Raw genomic sequence first — 14563 nt, forward strand, 5'->3', positions numbered from 1 at the left:
TGTCTGCATGATAACTATGAATACAGGTTTCAGTCATATACCCAAAGTGTTGAAAGATGTAACTGATCTCATAGATGCCATGACACTGCCGTCTCAGGATTTCAGGTACCTGGGGGCAGCTGATTTTCACTGTGCTCTCTAGGCTGTCCTGGGTGATGTGTTACGGGGTTCTCTGATACCCCACTTGGCTGCTGTCTCAAAAACTTACTTTGAGGCTTTCATCTCTGTGCTCATCACTTTTAAAATTTAGAGTTGGACTTTCTGCCCTGTACCTTCTCCAGTAGTCATTGTTCACCTCTTAGCTTTAGAGAGATATGCTGTCTGCCGCTGGGTGAGTGCAAGATGAGTGAATGCAAGAAGATAAGGTGGAGTTAAGTGTTACAAAAGAAAATTCTAGGACATACAGTAGATACTCTTCAGAGCGGACTCTTGGCAACAGTGCTACATAGATGCTGATGTGCCTGGATAAGTATAAATTTGTTTTCAGTACTAGTGTTGTGTCGCTTGTCACGTACCTAACATTTGCTTTAGGACAAGAGGTGCATCAAATTAAAAACAGAAGAAAGGCATCAGACCATTCCCTTATCAGCCATCCTAAAAAAAAATCTGTTTTGCTTCCACTAATATAAATGAGTTTGGAGTTTTGTTTCCAAGTTGCTGAGGAAAGAGATGTTAATCTTGTTTGATTAATGTATGAACTCTTGTCCAATACCATAGAGGTCCTCAGTCTCCCAGTGGATACATTAGCAGACATGACTTCATTCCTCACATGGTAAGTAGTTTTAGATAGCTTGAAGAAGTTTCCATAAATTAACTTTCTGTAATCTAAAGCAAGGTAAAAAGAAAGAACAATCTACTTACAATGTTGCTTTCTGCATTAGTGGCATTTGAGTGAGATCAGTATATTGTTGAGCAATACTGTCATAGTTTCCAGTAGGAGCATCTCTTAATTTTGAAAGCTAATACATATTCTTACACTGATACATGTTTTGAACTGAGTAGAAGACACTTCTTGCATGAAAATTAGTCAAATGATTGTCATCAGGGTTATGGATTGGGTTATAAATATACCATATAAATGCAAGTTTTGGATATGTTTGCATTTATTGCTGCTTATACATCCATTACACAGAGTAAGTGTTCAAATACCTTTTGTCTTATAAATGCCTCATTTAATTGAAGAACTTAGTTGTCTTTAGAAACATTAATCTCTGAAATGTCCAACTGAAAATGTTCAAACTGTTCATTTTCCACTTGAAAAAAAATCTTCAGACATATAACTAACAGTTGAAGCTCTTCTTATAAGGGAACAAGCCACAGTGTCTTGCACACTTGCTGTCAGTTAAGATGCTTGTTTTTATATTTGCTCACCAACAATATACTTCAAAAATCCCACAACAACTGTCAGTATTACACTAGGTGGGGTTTTTGTTTTCAGTAATGGGGCATCTCTGCAGCAAGGAACCTTCTATGTATCTCATCTTGATATTTACCATTCTTCCTTGTAGCACTTTTCCCACTTTCCCGCTCTGCTCGCAGAGGTAATGTTAGAGAAGCTTTAGTCAGTGTGGACAGCTTAGTCTCTCCTCTCCTTGCATGTTTCCAAGGAGCCCCTGATCTTGAGAGCAGCTTCCAGGCAGGATGGGGATGTGCATTTCTCCATCCTTGCTGCTTGTTAAGGTTCCTACTCTTGTCCACCTCTATTCTGTTCGCACATAATGACATTGGTAAAATATCCAAGAGGCAGCTTTTTATCCCTTTCTCCCAAGAAAATGGTTGTGCAAGAGGCCAGGGGGAGCAGGCAGGCACTGCTCAGCCCTGTCCTGGGGGGGCAGTGACGTGGACATGCTCAGGATGGGGGGAGGGAGCAAGAGGGGATCTGAAGAGGAAAACTGCTAGCATTTCTCCCCATACCGGTCCCAAAGAGGCACTGCAGGACGTGAGCTGCACCTTCTCATTAGGAAATGGTGCCTGTCATGCCTGCAGGACAGAAGTCCATGTCTGGGCTCGTGAGCCAAAATAACTTCCAGGATGATAACACCTCATTCTCCCCTTCCAAGACACAATAAGCACTAGATATGCACTTGGCATCAGTTCGATAAATAAACTCCATGCATTTTCTTCCCTAGCAGAGGCAGAGAAGGAATTTCTTGAGGCAAATTGTAGAGTTATTTGATCATCTCTGCACCCTCACAAACATCTGATATCTACAGAAATCACCTTTCCAAACCAGCACTTTCTCCACTGTATTCTACTTTCCACATGTTCTTATAGGCACTGTTAAACTTGAAAATAAATAACAGAAATTATCTCCCTCCTTGCACTAACGATCCTGCCATTTGTTTATATCACCCATAACGTTTAGTTTTCAGGAATTACCCAGGGAGAGACCTGAAGTTTAAATTTTCTGCTTTATGGAGCCCATTAAAATTTATTTCACTAGGTTCACTCTCTAATCCTGAGGTATAGCATCTTCCTTGGTGCCCTCCTACTGCACCCGGGCAGGGTGTTGGCAGGGTGGTTGTCATACGTGTTCTGTCCAGTCCCCAATGGGTAGAACGTGGCTGGATGGGACAGGATGGGGTGGGCTAGGGTCCCAGCAGCCTGCTCTACCCATGAGCCGCTCTGCTCCCTCACTGCCTTCATCAGCCTGGCCACCCTGCATAGCCTCCACCAGTGGCATCTGTGCCCCGACTCAGGGTGCTCCCCTCTGCTACTGAAGATAGTCAGACCAAGCAGACACTTCTTCTCTTGCAGATCCACTTAACCATCTATTTTGAACGTTTGCTATCCTGTTTTGCTCTTCCTTCACGGCTCTGCAGCTCCACACTGCATCCTGATTTACTGTGTACTTTTCCAAATGTTAGATGCTGTGCACTTTTTCTCTTTACTTTACCTTAAAGCCGGTTTTATCCAAGCCCAGATCTGCATTAGCTGGCTGTGGGCAAATTGTTGTAGGATCTCCAGGGCTAGGCCTGTGCCTCATCTCTTATCGCCCTATGCCTGTACTCCTCTGCCTCCCATCCTTGTCTCCACGTCTCAAGGCCACTGATACCATATCAGGCATGTGTTTCTCTGCCCTGCATCATTATGTTACAGCCATAAATATCTCAATCTACACAGAATGACAGCTTGTTACTGCAAGCTATGAAAAGCTATGGTTGTAGCATACAACAGCTAAAATTAAAACAAACTAGCAATAGGCATCTGGTCAGTCAGAGAAACTGTTGTCACAGGTAATGAATGGCAGGCAAGTCAAGAAAAGTTCAGCCAGAGCAGACATAACAAACCTCATTGCTGAGGGCCTGCATGCTCACTGGGAAGCTCACAGCCTGTTACTGGCAGCAGCAGTGCCACAATGCAGTATGACATTGTTATATTCCCATCCCAAAGACCTACCTATGGCCCTTCTGTTCTTCCAGCCACAGACAAGTGTCAGACAACTCTAACAAAGAGGAAATTCAAGTTTCGTTAGGGCCAGCAGCTTCACAAAGGCATCTGGGCTCCAGTGCATCTTGGTGTAAGTCCTGCATCCATGGACATCCATGGAAATTTTGGGAAAAGAATTGAGCTGTTAGAGACCAAGCATCATGGAATCATAGAATGGTTTGGGTTGGATTGGAAGGAACCTTAAAGATGACGTAGTTCCATCTGCCCCTGCCATGGGCAGACACACCTCCCATTAAATCACGCCGCTAAAAACCCCATCCAACCTGGCCTTAAACACTTCCAGGGAGGGGGCATCCACAACTATCCTGGACAACCTGTGCCAGGGCCTCACCACCTTCATAGTGAAATTTCTTCCTAATGCCTAGTCTAAATCTGTCCCCCTCTTAAAGCCATTCCCCTCCTTGTTCTATCACTACATACCCTTGTAAAGAGTCCCTCCCCAGCTTCCTTGTAGGCCCCCTTTGGGTACTGGTTGACCGCTGTCAGGTCTTCTTGGAGTCTTCTCTTCTCCAGGCTAAAAAATTTCATTAAGCAGATGAATAAATGTATTGCTTGTTAAGAAATGAATAACAGATTTGCTACATACTCATAAGAATTGGTAAAAAATGTGCAGGAATGCTTTTGATCTTCAAGCATGGTGGGAAGCTCCAGTGATCTTACTGTCCTTGCTCTCTGGTAGTCTGAAATATCTACTAGTGTCACACAGGTCTCTTGACAGGATTGCAAGTCAGCTTGTTTATTGGCTTTTTTTGTTACTTTTGCTGGATCATTCTTGTTTGAAACTTCTTTTTAGTAGGAATGAGCTACTGATTTTTATGCTCTTAACATTACTAAGATGTTGGTATTTTTATAATTTATTTTTCAGATAAATACAACAGGAAAGACTATCATTCTCTCTCTTTTGTCCAGAGCAGAAGTTTGCTTTAATCCCCAATAGATTGCTCAGATTCGCATAAAATCTTTCCTTATGGACAAAATATTTTTTTTAAAAAACACCACTACAGTTAGCTGCAAACAATGTATAACAACATTATAATATTGTGGAAAGGCTAGTCTCCTGCACCACTTGGTCTGCTGAAGTTACTGCTTGTCTCCTGGAGATGCCCAGTCTTACCAGCAGAAGGGCACCAGCCTGTGCTACCTAAACCATTTCAGTGGCAGATCAAACCAACTAGGTTAGGCTGTCCTGAACCTCAGGCTAGTCTGTCATTGCACTGAGAAAAGTCATTTTTGCATTGACCAATAAGAGCATTAACCTCAGCTGAGGAACAGTGATAATACGTGGCTGGAAAAGATAATATTTTCAGCCATGGTAGTGGAAAGGGGTGGTGTACATTACTATAGCTCGAATTATTAATTTAATATAACATCACAATTCTCGTAGTGGTATTGTTAGCAGTTCACATTTGTAAAACCAATCTGTCCTCTGGAGCTTCTGTCAAAGGAGAGCACAAATCAATAAACAGTCTTCGCAAAAAAACCATGGCAAAGTAGATTAAAATTATTTCTGTCTGTTGGCACTAAAATATTATTTGGAAAAATGTTTAATTTACTGAAGAAATCAGAATTTTTGCCTCTTGAGAAAGTGGAGATTGCTGGTTTCTGGGTTTGGGGTTTTTTTTTGGTTCTTTTTTTCTTTTTTTTTCTGCTAAGAACTAGGATGAGCACTAGAACATTTAGCTATTAGAATCACCTAAAAACTTGTGGGTTTTATGTTTAATTTGCTTTTCCCTTCTAATCTATCCTTCTTTTTTTTCCTTTTTTTTTCTGTCTGCACCATTTGTCATTTATTTTGACCACCGCTGAGAAAGATCTTTTCACAGCTTAAAAGCTTAAAGTGTTTTTAATCTAGCAGGGGAGGCCACAACCAGAGTTGGAGGCTGCAGCAGATCTAGGCACATACGGAGCAGTAGAAAGCTGATGTTTTCTTTCAAATATGTAACTATTTGATGCAATCTGGAATCTCAGGTATCTGAGGTCATAAGTTAAAGTAGGGTATCTTTCTAGGATATGCTTTGTGGTCTATATTCCTTGGTATCACATTCTTAGAGTTACAGGATGAAATAGGATAAGTTGTTTTACTGCAACATAGAGGAAAGTCAGATTAGATACCACACAGTTTTGGGTTTTGATCCTAAGAATGCATGACTTTTCTTTTCCCTGTCAAGCCAATGGTTTTTGAAACAAAATCACAGTGCCCAGTCTAGATTTTTTGCTATAAATAAAGTAAAATATATCTGAATGAGAAATATTGGCATGTTTATGGAGCGTATCAAAGCAGTGTTCTGCACTGTGTCTATTCTATCTATTCTGTTATAGCAAGATGAATTTTTTTAGATACAAAATCCATGACTGATTTTATTGTCCAAAAACTCACAGCAGCAAACTGAGGATAAGCATTGCAAAACTGCAAAATCTTTTAGTACTTTTTTTTTTTCATGCTTCAAAAGTGTCTATAATAGGGAATTAGTAAAAATGAAGGACTGGTTCTGTTTACTAAGGTAGCCATCAAACAACACTCATAGCAGTTCCTGGAGAATCAACACTTGGTGTTTCCTTGAAAACTGACTTTCAAGTTGTGCTAATTTCCCTGGCAGGTTAAGGTAAGCCCAGAGTTAATGTATGCTTGCAGATGAAACCCACCACCTCAGTGGGTAAGACTTGCCATGCACTTTGGCAACGCACATTTTAGAAGAGGTAGGTTTAGAAACAAGGCAAACTACATGTCTAAGTCCAGTAGTCTCCAACTAGGTGTTTATCAAGACTCAAGGTTTCCCTCCAGGTCCTTAACACATAGTCAAGTTCAGCTTCCTTTGCAACAGCTGCGGCCGATTGCTCATCCACACTTCATGAGCATGGAGACCCTGCACAGCCCCTGCGTGCCCTTTGCCTTACCCTTCTGTCTCTGCAGGAGCTCACTGATCCCTTGATCAGTTCCTTGGCTCAGACCAACATTTAACCATTGTTAACCATTGCTGCACTATGAGATTCAGTGAGTGTTTAACTGGTTGTGTGAATAACCAGCCCTCTTGCCAGAGCATGTGCATAATAAAAAATAAGTCGATTTGTAATAGTTTGGTGTGTGATTTTATTTTATTCACATGTTCTATTTATGTTTTAAGATAACAAGCCAATTATAAAGTTATTACAAAGAACCATACAATGATTATTAACATGGGTATAACATCAATCACAGTATATTAGTAGCTTTAAAAATGTCATATCAATGATGCTGAATAAGGATAGTTTCCTCTAACTGAAACAGTGTAATATAATTTTTATTTCTCTTTCCCATAAGCATTTTCCAATTTCAGACAGATGTTTAGTAAACTTGTTGCTTTGTTTGAGAGTTGCATTGTGGATTGAAGATTATTCCAATCACTGTTGCAATAGAGGGAACTGTTCTAAACATCATAAAAAGCAAACGCAGAACAGCCTCATATGTGTTAATATTAAATAAAATGAAATAGCAAACTTTGTGTTAATTAAAAGAACAAAGCACCCACAGAATCTGATTAAGTACATCTTGATGAAGTTCGTCCTTCACATCTGTGCCTTGTACTAATTAGAGAATAAAGCACCCAGAAGATCTGATATAGAACATTCAGGGCATCTGGTGTAAGGGGAGGACAGCGTTCATCAGGCTCTGCTAAAGGAACATAAGAAACCTGCCTCGAGAAACAGACCACCTACTCACTGAGCATAATAGAGAATGCCCATGATAAAATCACATGTAACTTTATGCAATCATCAACCATATATTTGTAGAAAGAAGTACTTGGCATATATTCACTCTGTATTGTTTTGCAATTATCTGCAGAGATTCCCATCAGACACGCTAAGATCTGTGGAAAACCACCTAGCATCCAGACTTGTGCAATAAAATCAGTGTTTCAACTTGGCGTGTGAGATTGGCTATATGTGTGTCGGTTAACAAATCCAAATTTCTGGAAAACATCACTACTGAAGTGTTAAACGGTGCAAAATAAAGTATCTCCTGATCAGTCATCTAAGAGGTTACCTAACAACTTTATTTTTTTTTACAATGGCAAATGCTACCAGGTCCACAATTACATTGTCTTTGAAACAAATAGTATTGAGCATGGATACTCATGCCTTGTTACCACAGACATGATGCCAGACACCAGTAGCAGAGCAGTCTGACTGTGGATGTGAAGCTGGGTAGCGGTTATCTTCAATACCTGAGCTGCTCCATGGGAAAGGTGAACCCACAAGAGACTGACTTTGGGACTATTCTTACACTGATACTACTGTTATCAATGTTGGAGAGGTTATTTGAACAAGGGTTACGTTTATATGATGTTGAAACTGCATTTTCCAGAAGGAACTAGTCATAATCGTAGAATCTCAGAACAGCTTAGGTTGTTGAAACTGCATTTTCCAGAAGGAACTAGTCATAATTGTAGAATCTCAGAACAGCTTAGGTTGGAAGGGATTTTTAAAGGTCATCTAGTCCAACACCCCTGCCGTGAGCAAACACATCTTCAACTAGGTTAAGTTGCTCATAAATAATAGCCTGAAATGACAAAACTTCCTTATTGTAATGTTTTTCTTTGCTTCTTTGTAATAATTCTGCTGCTTGTTCCTGGAAAAATCCCTGTCGGATCAGCATTTGCCTTAGATGAATTGAAGGAATGTTAGTAAAAGCAAAACCTAATATAATTTCTGGAGCTCTGGTTTGGAAACCAGAACATCAGGAAGGCTAGATTCTCAGAGGATGACTCTTCAATGTTAGGGCTAGAAAGCAACATGCTCCTAGGGGTGAAACAAAGAATTCACAATGCAGTAAGTGAATTTTACCCAATGAAGAACTCTACTGTTGTTTCCTGGAGGAACTAAATTTGTTTCCAAATTGAGATTTATCACAGCTCTTTCCTTAACGCAGGATTTCTTTGCTGATTTTTGCCTAGTAGAAATGGAGTGGCTCACAGGGAAGAAAATATCACAGAAAACGAGTATTTGCTGTCATCTAGTGGTAATAAGTGTTTTAGCGGTTGTTTATGCTTAGCTGTACAACAATGACTTTTTGGTTTTCTCCTGGGAATTCTATATCTGATTTTGGTTTTAGGCTCATTTCCAGGTAGTATAGGAGAGTATTTATGAAGACTAAAAGCGCTGTGTCTTTTTACTGATGATTCAGTCTAAAACCATAGTGAGAGTTTTTTTCACCTGCCAAATGCTTCTAAAACTAGAATTCTGACTTAATTGTTTTGATGGAGTTGGCTGACTTCACTGTTTTGGTGGACTTTGCTGACTTCACTGTAAGATTGAATGATGACATCTAAGGTGTCTGAGAAGATAAGCTTTAGCTTTCCACCTCACCAGTATAGGAAGAGGGATAACTTTAATAATCTTCTTCAGAGTGGACAGAATGTTATTTTTTGAGTTCTTTTTTTTTTCTTGGTATTACAGGATGGACAGGGACACGTGAAATCTTGAGATATCATTCACGTCTTACAACACACATTGTGTACCATGCATAGTGTGCTGAGTTGCAGTTACTATTGTTTAGTTTAGCTATGTAATATCAACAAAACTCCATCAATTTATGCCCCCTGAAGAAATTTTTAGGGATATGGTAGGTTACAGAAGGGAAAAATATATAAAACTTTTTTTGGGGGCTGACCCTTGAAGAGCAGATTTTAAGACGGACCAGACATGCCAACAGAAGGAGGCGCTGCTAGACTACTTCCCACAGAGCTGACGGCACCCCACAAGATTCTCAGCTGCAGATCAGGACTCAAATGCAGATGTCATGATGCATCCTGTGATTATACCTTTGATGCATTTTGTCTGATCTTTTTTTCCCTGGATATTAGAGTCGAGTGGTTCTTTCTGGATTATTTTTATCACGTCTAATCTTACTGGTGGCTAACTTGAGCCACTTCAATATAGAGACATTGCTTAGCAGACATAATACGCTGCCACAAGAAATTTTTCTTCTTTTTGACAGCTGTAGTCAGAGAACAAAGTAAGTTTCCTGGCAAAATCCACTTGTCAATGAGAATTTAGAGTCTGTATTCTGTATGTCATTTTCCACAGCATTTTCCTGGAAAAAGTGTGTATGGCTTGGACAGGCACACTCTTTGCTGGACAAAAAACTGGCTGGATGACCAGGACCAAAGAGTTGTGGTGAATGGAAATAAATACAGTTGGTGGTTGGCCACAAGTGGTCTTCCCCAGGGCTCAGTGTTAGGACCGGTTCTGTTTATATCTTTACCAGTGAACTGGAAGAGATCCTTATTTATCCTCAGTAAGTTTGCAAACAGAAAAGTTGTGGAGGGTTGAGCTGCTTGAGGGAAAGAAGGTTCTACAGACGGATTTGGAGAGGCTAGATTGATGGGCTGAGGCCAATTGCATAGGGTCCAACAAGGCTGAGGCTCAACCAGATCCTGCACTTGGGTCACAACCACCCAATGCAACACTACAGGCTTGGGGAAGAGTGGCAGGAAAACTGCCCAGCAGAAAAAGACCCGGGGTGCTGCTTGATACTCAGCTGAATATGAGCCAGCATTGTGGCCAAGGAGGCCAATAGCATTCAGGCTTGCATCAGAAACGGTGTGGCCAGTAGAACTAGAGAAGAGAACATCCCCCTGTACACAGCACTTCTGAGGCTGTACCTTGAATCCTGTGTTTAGTTTTTGGCTCCTTACTACAAGAAGAACATTGAGGTGCTTGAGCACATTCATAGAAGAGCAACAAAGCTGGTGAAAGGTCTAGGGCACAAGACCTGTGTGGAGTGGTTGTAGGAACAGGAGTTGTTTAGTCTGGAGAAAAAGAGGCTGAGGGGAGACCTTATGCTCCTCACTACTACCTGAAAGGAGGTTGAAGTGAGGTGGGTGTGGGTGTCTTCTCTCATTTGACAAGCAATAGGATGAGACAAAATGCCCTTGGATTACACCAGGGGAGGTTTAGATTGGACAATGCACGCAGCATGGGTAATAAGAAGGAATAGCTGGAAGCTGTTGTAGGGCAAGGAGCCTATGATGTCGTTGCCATCACGGAAACGTGGTGGGACGACTCATATTAACTGGAGTGCAGCTATGGTGGGGTACAAACTCTTCAGGCGGGGTAGCAAGGGTAGGAGAGGAGGTGGGGTAGCCCTCTTTGTAAGGGAGGACTTGGACACTGTTAAGGTGGATTGTGATGATGAGGAGATTGAGTGCCTGTGGGTTAAAATCAGAGGAGCCCACCAGAAGGTAGACTTTGTGATGGGAGTCTGTTAACAGTCCACCCAGCCAAGGACAAGCAGCTGATGAGCTCTTCTATAAACAGCTAGGGTTAATCTCTAGATCGATGCCTCTCGTTCTTGTGGGAGACTTCAATCTTCCTGATATCTGCTGGAAGTACAATAGAGCAGAAAGGAAGCAGTCTAGGAGGTTCCTGGAGTGTGTGGAAGACAACTTTCTTGCACAGCTGGGGAATGAACCAACAAGGGAGGGTGCTCTCCTGGACCTGCTGTTTGTGAACAGAGAAGGCCTTGTGGGGGATGTGGCAGTAGGTGGACACCTAGGACAAAGTGATCATGAGATGATAGGGTTTTCTGTTCTAGGTGAAGTGAAGAGGGTGGTTAGCAGGACAGTAGCATTAAATTTCCAGAGGGCAGACTTGGAACTCTTCAGAAGGCTGGTTGGCAAAGTCTCATGGGAGACAGTACTTAAGGGCAAGGGAGCCCATGAGGGCTGGGAGCTCTTCAAAAAGGAAATCCTAGCAGCTCAGGAGAAAGCCATCCCCATGTTCCGGAAAAAGAGCCAGCAGGGGAGAAAACCAGCTTGGTTGAACAGAGAGATCTTGAGTGATATCAAGAAGAAGAGAAACGTTTATGGGCTCTGGAAGAGGGGACAGGCCTCTTGGGTGGACTACAGGAGGGAAGTGAGATTGTGTAGAGAAAAAATCAGAAGGGCTAAGGCTCAACTAGAAATCAGATTGGCAAAGTCCGTGAAAGATAACAAAAAATCCTTCTATAAATATATAAATAATAAAAGGAGGACTAGGGAGACCATACAGTCCCTATTGGATGCAGAAGGAACAACAGTGACAGGGGATGAGGAAAAGGCTGAGGTATTTAATGCCTTCTTTGTCTCAGTCTTTAATTGTAAAGAAAGTTGTTCTGTCTGTGTACTAACCCAGGAGCTATAGGAGCAAAATGAGGCTCCCGTGATCCAAGAGGAGGTGGTCAGAGCCTTGCTAGCCCGACTAGACACCCACAAGTCTATGGGGCTGGATGGGATTCATCCAAGGGTATTGAAGGAGCTGGCGGATGTGCTGGCCAAACCCCTTTCCATCATCTTCCAACAGTCCTGGAAGACTGGGGAAGTCCCACTGGACTGGAGGCTGGCTGATGTTGTGCCCATCTACAAGGGCCGCAGGGAGGATCCAGGGAACTACAGGCCTGTCAGTCTGACCTCAGTGCCAGGGAAAGTCATGGAGCAGGTGATCTTGAGTGCTATCATGAAGCACATGCAAGAGAACCGGGTGATCAGGCCCAGTCAACACGGGTTCACAAAAGGCAGGTCTTGCCAGACTAACCTGATCGCCTTCTATGACAAAGTGACTCGGCTGCTGGACGAGGGAAAGGCTGTGGATGTGGTCTTCCTGGACTTCAGTAAAGCCTTTGACACAGTTTCTCACAGCATTCTGCTTCGGAAACTGTCAGCCTCTGGCCTGGACAGGCGCACACTCTCCTGGGTGGAAAACTAGTTGGATGGCCGGGCCCAGAGAGTGGTGGGAAATGGTGTGAAATCCAGCTGGAGGCCAGTGACAAGTGGGGTTCCCCAGGGCTCGGCGCTGGGTCCAGCCCTGTTCAATGTCTTTAGCAATGACCTGGATGAAGGCATCGAGTGCACCCTTAGCAAGTTTGCGGACGACACTAAGCTGGGTGGAAGTGTCGATCTGCTGGAGGGCAGGGGGCTCTGCAAAGGGATCTGAACAGGCTGGACTGCTGGGCAGAGACCAACAGCATGAGATTTAACAAGGCCAAGTGCCGGGTCCCGCACTTGGGGCACAACAACCCTGTGCAGTGCTACAGACTAGGAGAAGTCTGTCTAGAAAGCTGCCTGGAGGAGAGGGACCTGGGGGTGTTGGTTGACAGCGACTGAACATGAGCCAGCAGTGTGCCCAGGTGGCCAAGAAGGCCAATGGCATCTTGGCTTGTATCAGAAACGGCGTGACCAGCAGGTCCAGGGAGGTTATTCTCCCTCTGTACTCGGCCCTGGTGAGACCGCTCCTTGAATCCTGTGTTCAGTTCTGGGCCCCTCACCACAAGAAGGATGTTGAGGCTCTGGAGCGGGTCCAGAGAAGAACAACGAAGCTGGTGAAGGGGCTGGAGAGCAGGTCTTATGAGGAACAGCTGAGGAAGCTGGGGTTGTTTAGCCTGGAGAAGAGGAGGCTGAGGGGAGACCTTATTGTTCTCTACAACTACCTGAAAGGAGGTTGTAGAGAGGAGGGTGCTGGCTTCTTCTCCCAAGTGACGGGGGACAGGACAAGAGGGAATGGCCTCAAGCTCCACTAGGGGAGATTTAGGCTGGACATTAGGAAAAAATTTTTCACAGAAAGGGTCACTGGGCACTGGCAGAGGCTGCCCAGGGAGGTGGTTGATTCACCTTCCCTGGTGCTGTTTAAGGCACGGGTGGACGAGGTGCTAAGGGGCATGGTTTAGTGTTTGATAGGAATGGTTGGACTCGATGATCTGGTGAGTCTCTTCCAACCTGGTTATTCTATGATTCTAAGATTCTATGACATTAGAGAAATTTTTTTTGTGGAAACACTTGTCAAACACTGGAATACACTGCCTAGGGAAATGGTAGAGTCACCATCCCTGGAGGAATATAGAAGTCATGTAGTCGTAGTGCTTAGGGACATGGTTTAGTGGACTTGGCATTGTTAGATTTACAGTCAGATTTGATGATCTTCGAGGTCTCTTGCAACCTAATTGATTCTGTGATCCTGTGAAAAATTACTTGATCCTTGACTTGAGAGAGAGGGAAACTCTGAAAAAGAGAAAATCTCAATATCCCCACAAATAGCAGGACCAGAAACAGGAGACAATGACAAAGGAAGTTATGGATGTCTTTTTCAGTGAATACAAAAGCAAACAAAGGAAACCTTTAGGTAACTATGCAAAGCAATCAATACTATGATATTGACACCTATTTAAGGAATCGCTGGAATTCTGTCTGGGACCCTTTCTTAAGATATGGCTTTTTATTTTCTAGGTCTCAAAGTGCTCTCAAAAAGGTCGCTGAACTTGGTGAATATATTCAATATATTGTAACTTCCCCAAAAACTCAGAAAGAAAATCGGTATTAACTTTCTTTTCCAAGGAGCTGTTTTTTCATGCTTCTTCTTTCTTCCATTTTTGTTGTATTCCTGAATAGTTTTAGTCTTGATTCCTTGTCAGAGACAGGTGTCTCAGAGCAAGAGTAATTATAGTTTCCTCTTCCTACCGCGATATGTCATTGTACGTGTCAGTGTATAGAAGACACAGAATTCCCGTACCAAACAACTACTATGACAAGTGGGTATCTTCCTTCAAATGTGTATTTTCAGAAGTGGTGTCAGAGAAACACTTCCTGCTCTGTGCTTTCAAATTTCGTATGCATACTTTGACTTAAAAATCCCACACTTCTTAAATGGATGGGTAGATCTGTAATATAAATTCAGTTTCAGCTCCATGTACCTATTTATTAGTACAGCAAGATAAACAGCATTTTCTCTGTTTCCTTCACTGTGTAGCACCCCTGGGGCTGGTAGATAGATAGCTAGAATACATTTAAGAATGTATGATTCACTTCTGTATTATCACTGCCCAGTTCCCAGGATCAAACCATTGTGCCTTGGCTGAGATTTTCATTCTACCAACTAACTCCACCACTGAAAAGGATAAACTTACATAGAGGATGTGCCAGCTTGTAAGGAGTAGACCATGGAGTAATTTGTCTGGCAGGATTCTGCAATGCACAAGAGAGTGATCATGTGGGAGAGGCCATTCAGTTGGCAGCATCTGTAAAGTGTATTTTGTCATGGCTATAGGACATGATGTTATTTGAGTGTTATAGTCTGGAGGGACTAGTCTTTTATCACTCTCATTGGA

This window comes from Phaenicophaeus curvirostris, chromosome Z (assembly GCF_032191515.1).
Source record: "Phaenicophaeus curvirostris isolate KB17595 chromosome Z, BPBGC_Pcur_1.0, whole genome shotgun sequence".
NCBI classification, from domain to species: domain Eukaryota; kingdom Metazoa; phylum Chordata; class Aves; order Cuculiformes; family Cuculidae; genus Phaenicophaeus; species Phaenicophaeus curvirostris.